The sequence below is a fragment of the Pecten maximus genome, chromosome 6 (assembly GCF_902652985.1).
Source record: "Pecten maximus chromosome 6, xPecMax1.1, whole genome shotgun sequence".
Taxonomy (NCBI): Eukaryota; Metazoa; Mollusca; class Bivalvia; order Pectinida; family Pectinidae; genus Pecten; species Pecten maximus.
Genome location: NC_047020.1, coordinates 10,664,595 through 10,686,728, shown reverse-complemented (window position 1 = coordinate 10,686,728; position 22,134 = coordinate 10,664,595).

Below are 22,134 nucleotides of genomic sequence, written 5' to 3'. Positions count from 1 at the left end.
TTTAATTCAGATATCTCTATTTGAATTAGAGATATCGGTATTGATTGACAAAACCCTACAGATACCCGAATTTATATGAGACATTTCCTCAATTAAATTAGATATATACGTATTTAAATTTAATCTTTATTCAAATTAGAGATATATCTACGATACAAATATCTCTAATTAATAAATGAATAGAAATATCTGTATTTTCATAGATATATCTGCATTTTAAATAGAGACATCTCTATTTGAATGCAGATATCTTAGTTAAATAGGTAAAATCCAAATGGCTTGCCATAGACAAATAATGGTTTAAAATATCTCCGGAAAGAATTGTGCGACAACACCTTTCAAAATTTCTAAAAACACAAAATTACAGTGGCTTCAGTTTAGAATAAATCAATATATTTTACTACAAACTCATATCTCTATAAAATAGGCCTAGCTGATAGTCCATTTGTTACCATTGTAATACCGAGAATGAAACAATAGTTCATGCATTATGGGAATGTGAAAAAAGTACAGCTATTTTTGACACATTTTGAATTTTTGCTAGATTTATTATTCATTCCGTTAATTTCAACAAAGAGTCATTTATCTTTGGATTTTATGAAGGTAAAAACAATGTTGATAATTTAATAATATTAATTATCAAGCAATATTTATATAGCACAAGATGCCAGGAAAAGAGTCTGTCTTTATCAGCTTTGAAAAATTACATTAAAGAAACATACCACACTCTTAGATATATTACAACCAGTAAAGGGGAAACTCATCTTAACATTTTTAATAAGGACTGGGAAAAATGGGAAAGGCTACTGGTCTCTAGATAAATTGTAAATATGTTTAGAGGTTTTATTCTATTTTTTTTCGGAACTCTATGAGATACTAGTGTAGCTGGTTCCCCCACATAGCATGGTATCTTATCATGGTAAATACTTATATTGAATGAATAATTTTCGATTTTCACTGGTAAAAATGTAATAAAATTATTATAACTTAGTGGTGCTTTTCAGTAAGAGTTATTGCCCTTTGGTATTCTATAGTTGACTTATCTGATCAAAGTCCCTGGCAATATGATGATTTCATATTTAATACATCAAGCCCATTGCCAAATCCGCATGTAACCTTCTCCCACTTATTCAACAATTCTTTCTCCACACTGACTTTCTTTTTTCTTTTCTTTATTTTCGTCTACCCTCGTTCTTTTTTTCATAAATACAGTACACACAATTTTTTAAAATCATCTTCAATATACTGTTTGAATTTTAACTAATTATGAAGAATGGAAGGATTGTATGTATGATGTATGGATAAATTGAATTGTAAATGTATTATGTACTGTTGAAAAATCTTCAAAAACTAAAAAAAAAAAAAAAAAAAAAAAGAATTGTGCGACAACATGAGAATATTTCATCGTTTCAAAGCATAAAAACATACTGCTGTTATGAATATTTTAACGAAGTCACTATCAATTATCAGTTGATAAAGCCAAATAATTGTCAGTTATTCTCAATAATTAGCATTTCTTAGGGATGAGGTATCAACTACGTAAACTTTATTCATTTAACTGTTTAAAAACAAGGTCTGGATTAAGATTTTGATTTATGATTTTCATTATTACCTAATTTTTCTGGTTTAAACTTTGTATTAAACTTACCATATCCATGCTCTTTTGACTTACCGTCGCCTGTATATATTTTGCTATTTCTTTTATAAGGAGACGAATTAATATAAGCTTTAGGCTTGTTTTCGAATCCTTACATTCATGTAATGTGTACAACTTTGCTGTTTACAAAATAAAATACTGTTTAAACCAAACAAGGTCTAAGTATATATCATAACTTAAATCAATCATGCTTGATGGCTCCCTGGATAGAACCGCGTTAGGGGTCTTGGTGTGGGCGGAAACCGAATACATTGTACCTGGAGAAAACCTGCGTGATTGGGTAGGGTCATCCAGATATTAATTTGTTTATTGTCCGATCGCGACCGGGGAATCGAACGCCGGTTCTCTAGGTGAAAGGCGAACGTGTTATCACCGTGCCACCCGAATGCACGAGGAAACGGACGCGATGATATGTTTGCGTTCCCACGTAATGGTATTTTGGTGGCATACACGCCATACTCACGGTGTAATGTGTATGACGAGTACCGCGGTGTAATGTGTATGACGAGTACCAAGGTGTAATGTGTATGACGAGTACCAAGGTGTTGTGTGTATGACGAGTACCAAGGTGTAAAGTGTATGACGAGTACCAAGGTGTAAAGTGTATGACGAGTACCACGGTGTAATGTGTATGACGAGTACCATGGTGTAAAGTGTATGACGAGTACCAAGGTGTAAAGTGTATGACGAGTACCAAGGTGTAATGTGTATGACGAGTACCAAGGTGTAATGTGTATGACGAGTACCAAGGTGTAAAGTGTATGACGAGTACCAAGGTGTAATGTGTATGACGAGTACCAAGGTGTAAAGTGTATGACGAGTACCAAGGGTGTAATGTGTAGGACGAGTACCACGGTGTAATGTGTATGACGAGTACCAAGGTGTAAAGTGTAGGACGAGTACCAAGGTGTAATGTGTATGACGAGTACCAAGGTGTAATGTGTATGACGAGTACCAGGGTGTAATGTGTATGACGAGTACCAAGGTGTAATGTGTATGACGAGTACCACGGTGTAAAGTGTATGACGAGTACCAAGGTGTAAAGTGTATGACGAGTACCAAGGTGTAATGTGTATGACAAGTACCAGGGTGTAAAGTGTATGACGAGTACCAAGGTGTAATGTGTATGACGAGTACCACGGTGTAAAGTGTATGACGAGTACCAAGGTGTAAAGTGTATGACGAGTACCAAGGTGTAATGTGTATGACGAGTACCAAGGTGTAAAGTGTATGACGAGTACCAAGGTGTTGTGTGTATGACGAGTACCAAGGTGTAAAGTGTATGACGAGTACCACGGTGTAATGTGTATGACGAGTACCAAGGTGTAATGTGTATGACGAGTACCAAGGTGTAATGTGTTTGACGAGTACCAAGGTGTAAAGTGTATGACGAGTACCAAGGTACGTGTAATGTGTATGACGAGTACCAAGGTACGTGTAATGTGTATGACGAGTACCAAGGTGTAAAGTGTATGACGAGTACCAAGGTGTAAAGTGTATGACGAGTACCAAGGTGTAATGTGTATGACGAGTACCAAGGTGTAAAGTGTATGACGAGTACCAAGGTGTAAAGTGTATGACGAGTACCAAGGTGTAATGTGTATGACGAGTAGTACCAAGGTGTAATGTGTATGACGAGTACCAAGGTGTAATGTGTATGACGAGTACCAAGGTGTAATGTGTATGACGAGTACCAGGGTGTAAAGTGTATGACGAGTATCAGGGTGTAATGTGTATGACGAGTACCACGGTGTTGTGTGTATGACGAGTACCAAGGTGTAAGTGTATGACGAGTACCTAGGTGTAAAGTGTATGACGAGTACCAAGGTGTAATGTGTATGACGAGTAGTACCAAGGTGTAATGTGTATGACGAGTACCAAGGTGTAATGTGTATGACGAGTACCAAGGTGTAAAGTGTATGACGAGTACCAAGGTGTAAAGTGTATGACGAGTACCAAGGTGTAAAGTGTATGACGAGTACCAAGGTGTAAAGTGTATGACGAGTACCAAGGTGTAAAGTGTATGACGAGTACCAAGGTGTAATGTGTATGACGAGTACCAAGGTGTAAATTGTATGACGAGTACCAAGGTGTAAAGTGTATGACGAGTACCACGGTGTAATGTGTATGACGAGTACCAAGGTGTAATGTGTATGACGAGTACCAGGGTGTAAAGTGTATGACGAGTATCAGGGTGTAATGTGTATGACGAGTACCACGGTGTTGTGTGTATGACGAGTACCAAGGTGTAAAGTGTATGACGAGTACCTAGGTGTAAAGTGTATGACGAGTACCAAGGTGTAAAGTGTATGACGAGTACCAAGGTGTAAAGTGTATGACGAGTACCAAGGTGTAAAGTGTATGACGAGTACCAAGGTGTAATGTGTATGACGAGTACCAAGGTGTAAAGTGTATGACGAGTACCAAGGTGTAAAGTGTATGACGAGTACCACGGTGTAATGTGTATGACGAGTACCAAGGTGTAATGTGTATGACGAGTACCAGGGTGTAAAGTGTATGACGAGTATTAGGGTGTAATGTGTATGACGAGTACCACGGTGTTGTGTGTATGACGAGTACCAAGGTGTAAAGTGTATGACGAGTACCAAGGTGTAAAGTGTATGACGAGTACCAGGGTGTAATGTGTATGACGAGTACCAAGGTGTAAAGTGTATGACGAGTATCAAGGTGTAAAGTGTATGACGAGTACCAAGGTGTAATGTGTATGACGAGTACCAAGGTGTAAAGTGTATGACGAGTACCAAGGTATTGCTTGAGAAATGTACACACAATGTATTATGTTACCTCCACGTATATAAATTGTGTGTAGACATGTACACACAGACAATGTATGATGTTACCTCCACGTATATAAATTGTGTGTAGACATGCACACACACACAATGTATTATGTTATCCCCACGTATATAAATTGTGTGTAGACATGTACACACAGAAATGTATTATGTTACCTCCACGTATATAAATTGTTTGTAGACATGTACACACAGACAATGTAGTATGTTATCTCCACGTATATAAATTGTGTGTAGACATGTACACACACACACAATGTATTGTGTTACACGTATATAAATTGTGTGTAGACATGTACACACAGACGATGTATTATGTTACACGTATATAAATTGTGTGTAGACATGTACACACAGACGATGTATTATGTTACCTCCACGTATATAAATTGTGTGTAGACATGTACACACAGAAATGTATTATGTTACCTCCACGTATATAAATTGTGTGTAGACATGTACACACAGACAATGTATTATGTTACCTCCACGTATATAAATTGTGTGTAGACATGTACACACAGACAATGTATTATGTTACCTCCACGTATATAAATTGTGTGTAGACATGTACACACAGACAATGTATTATGTTACCTCCACGTATATAAATTGTGTGTAGACATGTACACACAGACAATGTGGTATGTTACCTCCACGTATATAAATTGTGTGTAGACATGTACACACAGACAATGTATTATGTTACCTCCACGTATATAAATTGTGTGTAGACATGTACACACAGACAATGTGGTATGTTACACGTATATAAATTGTGTGTAGACATGTACACACACACAATGTATTATGTTACCTCCACGTATATAAATTGTGTGTAGACATGTACACACAGACAATGTATTATGTTACACGTATATAAATTGTGTGTAGACATGTACACACAGACAATGTATGATGTTACCTCCACGTATAGAAATTGTGTGTAGACATGTACACACAGACAATGTATGATGTTACACGTATATAAATTGTGTGTAGACATGTACACACAGACAATGTATTATGTTACCTCCACGTATATAAATTGTGTGTAGACATGTACACACAGACAATGTATTATGTTACACGTATATAAATTGTGTGTAGACATGTACACACAGACAATGTGTTATGTTACCTCCACGTATATAAATTGTGTGTAGACATGTACACACAGAAATGTATTATGTTATCCCCACGTATATAAATTGTGTGTAGACATGTACACACACACAATGTATTATGTTACCTGCACGTATATAAATTGTGTGTAGACATGTACACACAGACAATGTATTATGTTACCTCCACGTATATAAATTGTGTGTAGACATGTACACACAGACAATGTATTATGTTACCTCCACGTATATAAATTGTGTGTAGACATGTACACACAGACAATGTATGATGTTACACGTATATAAATTGTGTGTAGACATGTACACACAGACAATGTATTATATTACCGCCACGTATATAAATTGTGTGTAGACATGTACACACAGACAATGTATTATGTTACCTCCACGTATATAAATTGTGTGTAGACATGTACACACAGACAATGTATGATGTTACACGTATATAAATTGTGTGTAGACATGTACACACAGACAATGTATTATATTACCGCCACGTATATAAATTGTGTGTAGACATGTACACACAGACAATGTATTATGTAACCTCCACGTATATAAATTGTGTGTAGACATGTACACACAGACAATGTATTATGTTACACGTATATAAATTGTTTGTAGACATGTACACACAGACAATGTATTATGTTACCTCCACGTATATAAATTGTGTGTAGACATGTACACACAGACAATATATTATGTTACCTCCACGTATAGAAATTGTGTGTAGACATGTACACACAGACAATGTATTATGTTACCTCCACGTATATAAATTGTGTGTAGACATGTACACACAGACAATGTATTATGTTACCTCCACGTATATAAATTGTGTATAGACATGTACACACAGACAATGTATTATGTTACACGTATATAAATTGTGTGTAGACATGTACACACAGACAATGTATTATGTTACCACCACGTATATAAATTGTGTGTAGACACAGACAATGTATTATGTTACCTCCACGTATATAAATTGTGTGTAGACATGTACACACACAGACAATGTATTATGTTACACGTATATAAATTGTGTGTAGACATGTACACACAGACAATGTATTATGTTACCTCCACGTATATAAATTGTGTGTAGACATGTACACACAGAAATGTATTATGTTACACGTATATAAATTGTGTGTAGACATGTACACACAGACAATGTAGTATGTTACCTCCACGTATATAAATTGTGTGTAGACATGTACACACACACAATGTATTATGTTACCTCCACGTATATAAATTGTGTGTAGACATGTACACACAGACAATGTAGTATGTTACCTCCACGTATATAAATTGTGTGTAGACATGTACACACACAGAAATGTATTATGTTACCTCCACGTATATAAATTGTGTGTAGACATGTACACACAGACAATGTAATATGTTACACGTATATAAATTGTGTGTAGACATGTACACACAGACAATGTATTATGTTACCTCCACGTATATAAATTGTGTGTAGACATGTACACACAGACAATGTAGTATGTTACCTCCACGTATATAAATTGTGTGTAGACATGTACACACAGACAATGTATTATGTTACCTCCACGTATATAAATTGTGTGTAGACATGTACACACAGACAATGTAGTATGTTACCTCCACGTATATAAATTGTGTGTAGACATGTACACACACAGAAATGTATTATGTTACCTCCACGTATATAAATTGTGTGTAGACATGTACACACAGACAATGTAATATGTTACACGTATATAAATTGTGTGTAGACATGTACACACAGACAATGTATTATGTTACCTCCACGTATATAAATTGTGTGTAGACATGTACACACAGACAATGTAGTATGTTACCTCCACGTATATAAATTGTGTGTAGACATGTACACATAGACAATGTATTATGTTACCTCCACGTATATAAATTGTGTGTAAACATGTACACACACACAGTGTATTATGTTACACGTATATAAATTGTGTGTAGACATGTACACACAGACAATGTATTATGTTACCTCCACGTATATAAATTGTGTGTAGACATGTACACATAGACAATGTATTATGTTACCTCCACGTATATAAATTGTGTGTAAACATGTACACACACACAGTGTATTATGTTACACGTATATAAATTGTGTGTAGACATGTACACACAGACAATGTATTATGTTACCGCCACGTATATAAATTGTGTGTAGACATGTACACACACACACAATGTATTATGTTACCTCCACGTATATAAATTGTGTGTAGACATGTACACACAGACAATGTAGTATGTTACCTCCACGTATATAAATTGTGTGTAGACATGTACACACAGACAATGTATTATGTTACACGTATATAAATTGTGTGTAGACATGTACACACAGACAACGATCATGTTACCTCCACGTATATAAATTGTGTGTAGACATGTACACACAGACAATGTATTATGTTACACGTATATAAATTGTGTGTAGACATGTACACACAGACAACGATCATGTTACCTCCACGTATATAAATTGTGTGTAGACATGTACACACAGACAATGTATTATGTTACCCCCACGTATATAAATTGTGTGTAGACATGTACACACAGACAATGTGGTATGTTACCTCCACGTATATAAATTGTGTGTAGACATGTACACACAGACAATGTGGTATGTTACCTCCACGTATATAAATTGTGTGTAGACATGTACACACAGACAATGTGGTATGTTACCTCCACGTATATAAATTGTGTGTAGACATGTACACACAGACAATGTATTATGTTACACGTATATAAATTGTGTGTAGACATGTACACACAGACAATGTATTATGTTATCTCCACGTATATAAATTGTGTGTAGACATGTACACACAGACAATGTATTATGTTACACGTATATAAATTGTGTGTAGACATGTACACACAGACAATGTAGTATGTTACCTCCACGTATATAAATTGTGTGTAGACATGTACACACAGACAATGTATTATGTTACCTCCACGTATATAAATTGTGTGTAGACATGTACACACACACACAATGTAGTATGTTACCTACACGTATATAAATTGTGTGTAGACATGTACACACACACACAATGTATTATGTTACCGCCACGTATATAAATTGTGTGTAGACATGTACACACAGACAATGTATTATGTTACCTCCACGTATATAAATTGTGTATAGACATGTACACACAGACAATGTATTATGTTACACGTATATAAATTGTGTGTAGACATGTACACACAGACAATGTATTATGTTACCTCCACGTATATAAATTGTGTGTAGACATGTACACACAGACAATGTATTATGTTACCTCCACGTATATAAATTGTGTGTAGACATGTACACACAGACAATGTATTATGTTACCTCCACGTATATAAATTGTGTGTAGACATGTACACATAGACAATATATTATGTTACCTCCACGTATATAAATTGTGTGTAGACATGTACACACAGACAATGTATTATGTTACACGTATATAAATTGTGTGTAGACATGTACACACAGACAATGTATTATGTTACCTCCACGTATATAAATTGTGTGTAGACATGTACACATAGACAATATATTATGTTACCTCCACGTATATAAATTGTGTGTAGACATGTACACACAGAAATGTATTATGTTACACGTATATAAATTGTGTGTAGACATGTACACACAGACAATGTATTATGTTACCTCCACGTATATGAATTGTGTGTAGACATGTACACACAGACAATGTGGTATGTTACCTCCACGTATATAAATTGTGTGTAGACACAGACAATGTATTATGTAACCTCCACGTATATAAATTGTGTGTAGACATGTACACACAGACAATGTAGAATGTTACCTCCACGTATATAAATTGTGTGTAGACACAGACAATGTATTATGTAACCTCCACGTATATAAATTGTGTGTAGACATGTACACACACACAATGTAGAATGTTACCTCCACGTATATAAATTGTGTGTAGACATGTACACACACACACAATGTAGTATGTTACCTCCACGTATATAAATTGTGTGCAGACATGTACACACAGACAATGTATTATGTTACCTCCACGTATATAAATTGTGTGTAGACATGTACACACAGACAATGTGGTATGTTACACGTATATAAATTGTGTGTAGACACAGACAATGTATTATGTAACCTCCACGTATATAAATTGTGTGTAGACATGTACACACAGACAATGTAGAATGTTACCTCCACGTATATAAATTGTGTGTAGACATGTACACACACACACAATGTAGTATGTTACCTCCACGTATATAAATTGTGTGTAGACATGTACACACAGACAATGTATTATGTTACCTCCACGTATATAAATTGTGTGTAGACATGTACACACAGACAATGTGGTATGTTACACGTATATAAATTGTGTGTAGACACAGACAATGTATTATGTAACCTCCACGTATATAAATTGTGTGTAGACATGTACACACAGACAATGTAGAATGTTACCTCCACGTATATAAATTGTGTGTAGACATGTACACACACACACAATGTAGTATGTTACCTCCACGTATATAAATTGTGTGTAGACATGTACACACAGACAATGTATGATGTTACACGTATATAAATTGTGTGTAGACATGTACACACAGACAATGTATTATGTTACCTCCACGTATATAAATTGTGTGTAGACATGTACACACAGACAATGTATTATGTTACCTCCACGTATATAAATTGTGTGTAGACATGTACACACAGACAATGTATTATGTTACCTCCACGTATATAAATTGTGTGTAGACATGTACACACACACAATGTATGATGTTACACGTATATAAATTGTGTGTAGACATGTACACACAGACAATGTATTATGTTACCTCCACGTATATAAATTGTGTGTAGACATGTACACACAGACAATATATTATGTTACCTCCACGTATATAAATTGTGTGTAGACATGTACACACAGACAATGTATTATGTTACCTCCACGTATATAAATTGTGTGTAGACATGTACACACAGACAATGTATTATGTTACCTCCACGTATATAAATTGTGTGTAGACATGTACACACAGACAATGTGGTATGTTACCTCCACATATATAAATTGTGTGTAGACACAGACAATGTATTATGTTACCTCCACGTATATAAATTGTGTGTAGACATGTACACACAGACAATGTGGTATGTTACCTCCACATATATAAATTGTGTGTAGACACAGACAATGTATTATGTTACCTCCACGTATATAAATTGTGTGTAGACATGTACACACAGACAATGTATTATGTTACCTCCACGTATATAAATTGTGTGTAGACATGTACACACACACAATGTATTATGTTATCTCCACGTATATAAATTGTGTGTAGACATGTACACACAGACAATGTATTATGTTACCTCCACGTATATAAATTGTGTGTAGACATGTACACACACACAATGTATTATGTTACCTCCACGTATATAAATTGTGTGTAGACATGTACACACACACAATGTATTATGTTACACGTATATAAATTGTGTGTAGACATGTACACACAGACAATGTATTATGTTACCGCCACGTATAGAAATTGTGTGTACACACACACAATGTATTATGTTACACGTATATAAATTGTGTGTAGACATGTACGTATAGAAATCCCATCTGTACTGATATACATTAGAAAATTGACAGTTTATGATTTTTTAAATGTGACACTATTAGCGCTGTATTCGTAACATTTAGGAAAACGTGTAATTCGAGTGTGAGAATGATGGATAGACACGCACACTGGTATAATTCTGTACTGTATAGAATAGCTAGACAGATATACAAAGGTTCACTGTGTCACTTCCAGACTGCGTACAGCTTTTACTTATCATATTAAAGATGGATACAAAACAAAAACATCGTCGAATCCATTAAATAAGCAACAATAAAAACAGACGAATACAGGATAACTAGCATTGGATTTACTCTGTTCGGATTATCGAGGGTCCACTGTACTCTGCTTTTTCAATGTAACATTATTGCTTTGCACTTGTATAATAATAGATTTCCCGATTAAAAATATTTTAAACATATCCGTTTAAAAATCTACAGTTCTTTTTTATTAAATAAAATATATAAACGATAATTTTTACATAGAGCGTGTATTAGTACACCAGCCCAGTAACTCAGATAAGAGGAGTGTGTCACACGAAACAGTTTTAAATTACACAACCTCACTGTAACTCTCTTCTCTTGTTCACTATCATACGCAATGAAATTATTCCGCTTAAATGATCTGCAACATTCGGTGGAGATTTGCCGCCGCCACCGCCGTAGGATGGCCAGTATTAGCGATGTAATCAACCTATCAGTTACACCATTACGACCAGATAGTCATCGCTGTCCCTGACAAAGCCTAATAAAGTAACTCTTTTCTTTCAGCGATATTAATTTCAAACATCAGTATCGGGTGAGGTCTTTTTTCTATACCAGTGAAATTGTTCTTTTTAGGTGTACAATTTGCGAGCATGATTAGCATATGGTATTTGGTTTTTTTATTAGAGGGAGAGATTTATATGTTATGTGATACTAGTATAGGTTGTTATAGGTAGGACTGGTTAGCTTTGTCAGGGTACCCGTAATACTGCGCCAGTCATCACCACAGTCAGGGATGGAGTCCAGTCACATCAGCATTGTCAGGGTACCCGTAATACTGCGCCAGTCATATCACCACAGTCAGGGATGGAGTCCAGTCACATCAGCATTCCTTCTTTGTCGACGTTTTGGATAAGATATCGTTATTATTAAATTGTATCAAATTTTAATATGATTGTTTTTATATGATGTATTACTGTTTTATATGACGTATATTACTGTTTTGATGTGATGTATCATACTGTTTTGATGTGATGTATCATACTGTTTTGATGTGATGTATCATACTGTTTTGATGTGATGTATATGACTGTACTGATGTGATGTATATGACTGTACTAATGTGATGTATATGACTATTTTGATGTGATGTATATGAATGTTTTGATGTGATGTATATGACTGTTTTGATGTGATGTATATGACTGTTTTGATGTGATGTATATGACTGTACTGATGTGATGTATATGACTATTTTGATGTGATGTATCATACTGTTTTGATGTGATGTATCATACTGTTTTGATGTGATGTATATGTCTGTTTTGATGTGATGTATATGACTGTATTGATGTGATGTATATGACTGTTTTGATGTGATGTATCATACTGTTTTGATGTGATGTATATGACTTTTTTGATGTGATGTATCATACTGTTTTGATGTGATGTATCATACTGTTTTGATGTGATGTATATGACTGTACTGATGTGATGTATATGACTGTTTTGATGTGATGTATCATACTGTACTGATGTGATGTATATGACTGTTTTGATGTGATGTATGTGACTGTTTTGACGTGATGTATCATACTGTTTTGATGTGATATATATAACTGTTTATATACGATGTATGTATATATACCAGGTTTCAGTTTGATATATAAAATGATATTGTATAAATAATGTTGTATAAATAAGAGTGCATGTGAATGGATACAATAGATAAACAGTCAACAATCGGTTCCACGGATATCAAAATGATTCAGCGAATTTCATTTATTTATGAATTATTGTGATAAAAGGGAAATGAAAAGAAATCAGCTCGCATTTAATCATAGTTTACTTATTTGGGTTTCATGTGGAGATTTTATAAGAGATTAGAGTCGCGGACTTTAATTATAAACCACCTTGTCATTGTGACGGAGGGTACACGTGCGTCCGTGCGACCAAAACTGACACGTGGTTTAGACACGCAAAATTAAAGGTTCATCTCAAACAGTGTTTTTATCAAAGATTTACTCAGATAGTGGTCTCATCAAAGATTTACATAGACAGTGTTCTCATTAATATATATAATATTATCGCTCGATGGGACATTTCTTCTATCGACATAGAGTATATATACACACTGTACCGAATGTTCCATCGAACGATAATATGTAGTTACCATTTCGTCACATAGACGCACAGGTAATCAATCATACACTCAGTCAAGAGATTGACAACGGGACGAGTCGATCTGGAATCGTTGCAACGAAACTCGCACGCATTGTTACGTATACTGTCTTTTTAAAGATAAACTTTGTATAATTTATGCCAAACTGATGATATTACACAGATTGTGTTCTCGTTAAATGTTTACACAGATAGTGTTCTCATCAAAGGTTTACACATAAATTGTTCTCATCAAAGGTTTATACAGATAGTGTTCTCATCAAAGGTTTATACAGATAGTGTTCTTATCAAAGGTTTATACAGATAGTGTTCTCGTTAATGGTTTACACAGATAATGTTCTCATCAAAGGTTTACACAGATAGTGTTCTTATCAAAGATTTACACAGATAGTGTTCTCATCAAAGGTTTATACAGATAGTGTTCACATCAAAGGTTTACACACATAGTGTTCTCATTAAAGGTTTATACATATAAAGTTCTCATCAAAGGTTTACACAGATAGTGTTCTCATCAAAGGTTTACACAGATAGTGTTCTTATCAAAGGTTTATACAGATAGCGTTCTCATCAAAGGTGTACACAGATAGTGTTCTCATCAAAGGTTTAAACAGATAGTGTTCTCATCAAAGGTTTACACAGATCGTGTTCTCATCAAAGGTTTAAACAGATAGTGTTCTCATCAAAGGTTTACACAGATAGTGTTCTCGTCAAAGGTTTATACAGATAGTGTTCTCATCAAAGGTTAACACAGATAGTGTTCTCATCAAAGGTTTACACAGATAGTGTTCTCATCAAAGGTTTATACAGATAGCGTTCTCATCAAAGGTTTACACAGATCGTGTTCTCATCAAAGGTTTACACAGATAGTGTTCTCATCAAAGGTTAACACAGATAGTGTTCTCATCAAAGGTTTACACAGATAGTGTTCTCATCAAAGGTTTACACAGATAGTGTTCTCATCAAAGGTTTACACAGATAGTGTTCTCATCAAAGGTTTATACAGATAGCGTTCTCATCAAAGGTTTACACAGATCGTGTTCTCATCAAAGGTTTATACAGATAGTGTTCTCATCAAAGGTTAACACAGATAGTGTTCTCATCAAAGGTTTACACAGATAGTGTTCTCATCAAAGGTTTACACAGATCGTGTTCTCATCAAAGGTTTACACAGATAGTGTTCTCATCAAAGGTTTACACAGATAGTGTTCTCATCAAAGGTTTACACAGATAGTGTTCTCATCAAAGGTTTACACAGATCGTGTTCTCATCAAAGGTTTATACAGATAGTGTTCTCATCAAAGGTTTACACAGATAGTGTTCTCATCAAAGGTTTACACAGATAGTGTTCTCATCAAAGGTTTACACAGATAGTGTTCTCATCAAAGGTTAACACAGATAGTGTTCTCATCAAAGGTTTACACAGATAGTGTTCTCATCAAAGGTTTACACAGATAGTGTTCTCATCAAAGGTTTATACAGATAGTGTTCTCATCAAAGGTTTACACAGATAGTGTTCTCATCAAAGGTTTACACAGATAGTGTTCTCATCAAAGGTTTACACAGATAGTGTTCTCATCAAAGGTTTACACAGATAGTGTTCTCATCAAAGGTTTACACAGATAGTGTTCTCATCAAAGGTTTATACAGATAGCGTTCTCATCAAAGGTTTACACAGATCGTGTTCTCATCAAAGGTTTACACAGATAGTGTTCTCATCAAAGGTTAACACAGATAGTGTTCTCATCAAAGGTTTACACAGATAGTGTTCTCATCAAAGGTTTACACAGATAGTGTTCTCATCAAAGGTTTACACAGATAGTGTTCTCATCAAAGGTTTATACAGATAGCGTTCTCATCAAAGGTTTACACAGATCGTGTTCTCATCAAAGGTTTATACAGATAGTGTTCTCATCAAAGGTTAACACAGATAGTGTTCTCATCAAAGGTTTACACAGATAGTGTTCTCATCAAAGGTTTACACAGATCGTGTTCTCATCAAAGGTTTACACAGATAGTGTTCTCATCAAAGGTTTACACAGATAGTGTTCTCATCAAAGGTTTACACAGATAGTGTTCTCATCAAAGGTTTACACAGATCGTGTTCTCATCAAAGGTTTATACAGATAGTGTTCTCATCAAAGGTTTACACAGATAGTGTTCTCATCAAAGGTTTACACAGATAGTGTTCTCATCAAAGGTTTACACAGATAGTGTTCTCATCAAAGGTTAACACAGATAGTGTTCTCATCAAAGGTTTACACAGATAGTGTTCTCATCAAAGGTTTACACAGATAGTGTTCTCATCAAAGGTTTATACAGATAGTGTTCTCATCAAAGGTTTACACAGATAGTGTTCTCATCAAAGGTTTACACAGATAGTGTTCTCATCAAAGGTTTACACAGATAGTGTTCTCATCAAAGGTTTACACAGATAGTGTTCTCATCAAAGGTTTACACAGATAGTGTTCTCATCAAAGGTTTACACAGATAGTGTTCTCATCAAAGGTTACACAGATCGTGTTCTCATCAAAGGTTTACACAGATAGTGTTCTCATCAAAGGTTTACACAGATAGTGTTCTCATCAAAGGTTTACACAGATAGTGTTCTCATCAAAGGTTTACACAGATAGTGTTCTCATCAAAGGTTTACACAGATAGTGTTCTCATCAAAGGTTTACACAGATAGTGTTCTCATCAAAGGTTTAAACAGATAGTGTTCTCATCAAAGGTTTATACAGATAGTGTTCTCATCAAAGGTTTACACAGATAGTGTTCTCATCAAAGGTTTATACAGATAGCGTTCTCATCAAAGGTTGACACAGATAGTGTTCTCATCAAAGGTTTACACAGATAGTGTTCTCATCAAAGGTTTACACAGATAGTGTTCTCATCAAAGGTTTACACAGATAGTGTTCTCATCAAAGGTTTACACAGATAGCGTTCTCATCAAAGGTTTACACAGATAGTGTTCTCATCATAAGTATATATATACATATATGTCTATATTTCCTGAATAATGCTATGAGCCTAAAATCCTAACTATTCCAAATGGAAGGTTTGTTTGTTCGGAGCAAAAATGAAAAAAAGAATATATCAGATTGCATTTTTCTTATTCGCAGAAATATAAAATAATAACGCACGAGTTAAATAATACTACGTGTTTGACATGTGATCAGATGACAATAACTAACGTCCTGAGTGGACAGGAAAAAAGCAAAATCTTCGAATATACACGAGTACATCCTTTCTGTGTTTTCAAATGTGACTGAGTTATTTATTTTAGTACCTGTCTTTGTTAAATCACTAAACCAATGTGAGATTTAAAATCACGCTCGTTAAACCAGATCACACGTTTCTTAGTATCTCATATGGAAACGAACCTGTTACAGTAAGGTAATATATACAAACTCCCATTCAGACGCCTTTTATAATAAGTTATCTAATACATTACAAATCATGTCTGAAGAAGGAAATATTAATTTACTTAAAACAATGTCGTGTTTTCAATCCCGTTAGTGACGTTTTATCTGTCAATCTGTTACAGTCGCGTGGATCAATAAACCGAATCACAAACACGTATCGCTACTGTATCAAATTTTAAAGATCAATTTCGCGATATTGAAATTATTATGAATGAAATGAAGTATATTTGATTGACACAATGAACGTTTTCTCTGCCCGTGAGAATACCTACTAGCCCATACTAATATACCATATTACACCAGCGACGGACCGATTGTTTTCCTGTCAGGCAAATTCATATAGTGTTCATAATGTTACCCGAGACGCGCGCAGGTCCCACGATCGCAACCGAACATGCAATATGGATATCATATACGCCTGTGTGTCGGTCGCAGAACAGCCATTCCCACGGTTGGTGCACTTCACCGACTTGTCATCAGTCGACAGTGAAGTGCTGGGTTGTCTATCCTTCACTTTCTACACCAGTAACCCACTTCTGAATAGGAGCACGTGGAAAATAAATTTCTCGCGAAAAGTAGACCCTGTCCAGGTAGAGACCTCGAGCTATGCTTCACTGGGAAATAGTAAAAATCTCTAGTTCGACTTCATTGAGAAATGTTTATAACTAATCCTTTCCCATTATAAAAACACCATTGGGAAAAAAACACAAGCTACCATCATCTATGGATTCGAAAAGCGTAATTGATCTATGACCAACATGACTATCCGTCCGCTCCTTTCCCTGAGCACATGTCTGGGAGGTCCAATGTAGTACCCTGAGTTCCAATGTAGCACCGTGAGTTCCAATGTAGCACCGTGAGGTCCAATGTAGCACCGTGAGGTCCAATGTAGCACCGTAAGGTCCAATGTAGCACCGCGAGGTCCAATGTAGCACTGTGAGGTCCAATGTAGTACTGTGAGGTCCAATGTAGCACAGTGAGGTCCAATGTAGCACCGTGACGTCCAATGTAGCACCGTGAGGTCCAATGTAGCACTGTGAGGTCCAATGTAGTACTGTGATGTCCAATGTAGCACCGTAAGGTCCAATGTAGCACCGTGAGGTCCAATGTAGCACCGTGAGGTCCAATGTAGTACTGTGGTGAGGTCCAATGTAGCACCGTGAGGTCCAATGTAGCACCGTGAGGTCCAATGTAGCACCGTAAGGTCCAATGTAGCACCGTGAGGTCCAATGTAGCACCGTAAGGTCCAATGTAGCACAGTGAGGTCCAATGTAGTACTGTGATGTCCAATGTAGCACCGTGAGGACCAATGTAGCACCGTGACGTCCAATGTAGTACTGTGGTGAGGTCCAATGTAGTACTGTGAGGTCCAATGTAGTACTGTTAGGTCCAATGTAGCACCGTGAGGACCAATGTAGCACCGTAAGGTCCAATGTAGCACAGTGAGGTCCAATGTAGTACCGTGAGGTCCAATGTAGCACTGTGAGGTCCAATGAAGTACTGTGAGGTCCAATGTAGTACTGTGAGGTCCAATGTAGCACCGTGAGTTCCAATGTAGCACCGTAAGGTCCAATGTAGAACAGTGAGGTCCAATGTAGCACCGTGAGGTCCAATGTAGCACCGTGAGGTCCAATGAAGTACTGTGAGGTCCAATGTAGCACCGTGAGGTCCAATGTAGCACCGCGAGGTCCAATGTAGCACCGTGAGGTCCAATGTAGCACCGTGAGGTCCAATGTAGTACTGTGGTGAGGTCCAATGTAGTACTGTGGTGAGGTCCAATGTAGTACCGTAAGGTCCAATGTAGCACCGTGACGTCCAATGTAGCACCGTGAGGTCCAATGTAGTACCGTGAGGTCCAATGTAGCATCGTGAGGTCCAATGTAGCACCGTGAGGTCCAATGTAGCACCGTGAGGTCCAATATAGTACCGTGACGTCCAATGTAGCACCGTGAGGTCCAATGTAGCACAGTGAGGTCCAATGTAGCACCGTAAGGTCCAATGTAGCACCGTGAGGTCCAATATAGTACCGTGACGTCCAATGTAGTACCGTGAGGTACAATGTAGCACAGTGAGGTCCAATGTACCGTTTCAGCAGACTATTCCGTCATTTATAAGTAATAATGTCGACTTTCTTGTCTCCGTGATTTCTCTATGAATTCTGAGAGGTAGTTTGCGTTGTAAGCATAAAAGATGTTTTATTTTTCATTTTCTGTTTGGAAAGCTTTTAACAGATCTTATCAGTGTGACGATATCTATTGATATTTTCATGTGTCTGTTATTGTTTTCTTTAGTGTCAATTTGTAGGTATTTGTTGCTGTTGTGGGTAATTCTAGCCCGTACGATTCTGACCGATTGACCAGATTAATGGACATTTTGGACAGAATGGTCGGGCCTATAGCCCTTCCACTGATTATGTTGATCAGAATATCTGTCGTAGGTTTGATGATCAGAGGACACTCTGACTAGATTAATACTACCAATCACAAGCAGACCTCCAAATTTTGATAAAATTCAACCAAACAGAATAAGATATTCATCCACTAATCACAGACGGTCAGCGAAAGATATTCAAATAGCAAGTCAAACATTTATATAGGTAACTAATCACATGTTCTAACGAATTTCATATTGCACTATAAAATGATGCATTAAATCTAGTCAAAATAATTCAATACTTTGCTATTATTTCTATAAAGGTAATGCATACAGTATTGTACGAACTGTGGCTTCACAACGCTTTAGACGAAAACAACGACAACATTAGAATCAACTTCATCAAAACAAGCATGCACCTCTCAGTGTACGGCAACTAGGAACTATAACGTGTGGCGGAGAAAAAAATATTGAATTCTTTTGAATATGTCTCCTGACGGACCATTGCCATGGGGGTATGGTCCTGGAGAGCGGATACGGGGACAATCTGGACACTACCAGAGATTGTCACATAACACAAGCTTGGTGGATAGTCTCACAGACTACCAGCAGACACGATACAGGTTCCACAGATCTACAGACACGATACACAGGTTCTACAGATCTACAGACACGATACACAGGTTCTGCAGATCTACAGACACGATACGATACACAGGTACTACAGACACGATACACAGGTTCTACAGATCTACAGACACGATACACAGGTTCCACAGGTCTACAGACACGATACAGAAGTTCCACAGATCTACAGACACGATACAGAAGTTCCACAGATCTACAGACACGATACAGAAGTTCCACAGATCTACAGACACGATACACAGGTTCTTCAGATCTACAGACACGATACACAGGTTCTACAGACACGATACACAGGTTCTACAGAAACGATACACAGGTTACACGGGTCTACAGACACGATACACAGGTTACACAGGTCTACAGACACGATACACAGGTTACACAGATCTACAGACACGATACACAGGTTCTACAGACACGATACACAGGTTCTACAGACACGATACACAGGTTACACAGATCTACAGACACGATACACAGGTTCTACAGATCTACAGACACGATACACAGGTTACACAGGTCTACAGACACGATACACAGGTTCTACAGACACGATACACAGGTTCTACAGACACGATACACAGGTTCTACAGACACGATACACAGGTTCTACAGACACGATACACAGGTTACACGGGTCTACAGACACGATACACAGGTTACACAGGTCTACAGACACGATACACAGGTTACACGGGTCTACAGACACGATACACAGGTTCTACAGATCTACAGACACGATACACAGGTTCTACAGACACGATACACAGGTTCTACAGACACGATACACAGGTTCTACAGACACGATACACAGGTCTACAGTCACGATACACAGGTTCTACAGACACGATACACAGGTCTACAGACACGATACACAGGTTACACAGGTCTACAGACACGATACACAGGTACTACAGATCTACAGACACGATACACAGGTTCTACAGATCTACATACACGATACACAGGTTCTACAGATCTACAGACACGATACACATGTTCTACAGATCTACAGACACGATACACAGGTTCTTCAGATCTACAGACACGATACACATGTTCAACCGATATACAGACACGATACACAGGTTCTACAGATCTACAGACACGATACACAGGTTCTACAGACACGATACACAGGTTACACAGATCTACAGACACGATACACAGGTTCTACAGACACGATACACAGGTTCTACAGACACGATACACAGGTTCTACAGATATACAGACACGATACACAGGTTCTACAGACACGATACACAGGTTCTACAGACACGATACACAGGTTACACGGGTCTACAGACACGATACACAGGTTCCACAGGTCTACAGACACGATACACAGGTTACACGGGTCTACAGACACGATACACAGGTTCCACAGGTCTACAGACACGATACACAGGTTACACGGGTCTACAGACACGATACACAGGTTCCACAGGTCTACAGACACGATACACAGGTTACACAGATCTACAGACACGATACACAGGTTCTACAGACACGATACACAGGTTCTACAGACACGATACACAGGTTCTACAGACACGATACACAGGTTATACAGATCTACAGACACGATACACAAGTTCTACAGACACGATACACAAGTTCTACAGACACGATACACAGGTTCTACAGACACGATACACAGGTTATACAGATCTACAGACACGATACACAGGTTCTACAGACACGATACACAGGTTCTACAGACACGATACACAGGTACTACAGACACGATACACAAGTTCTACAGACACGATACACAGGTTACACAGGTCTACAGACACGATACACAGATCTACAGACACGATACACAGGTTCTTCAGATCTACAGACACGATACACAGGTTATACAGACACGATACACAGGTTCTACAGACACGATACACAGGTTCTACAGACACGATACACAGGTTACACAGATCTACAGACACGATACACAGATCTACAGACACG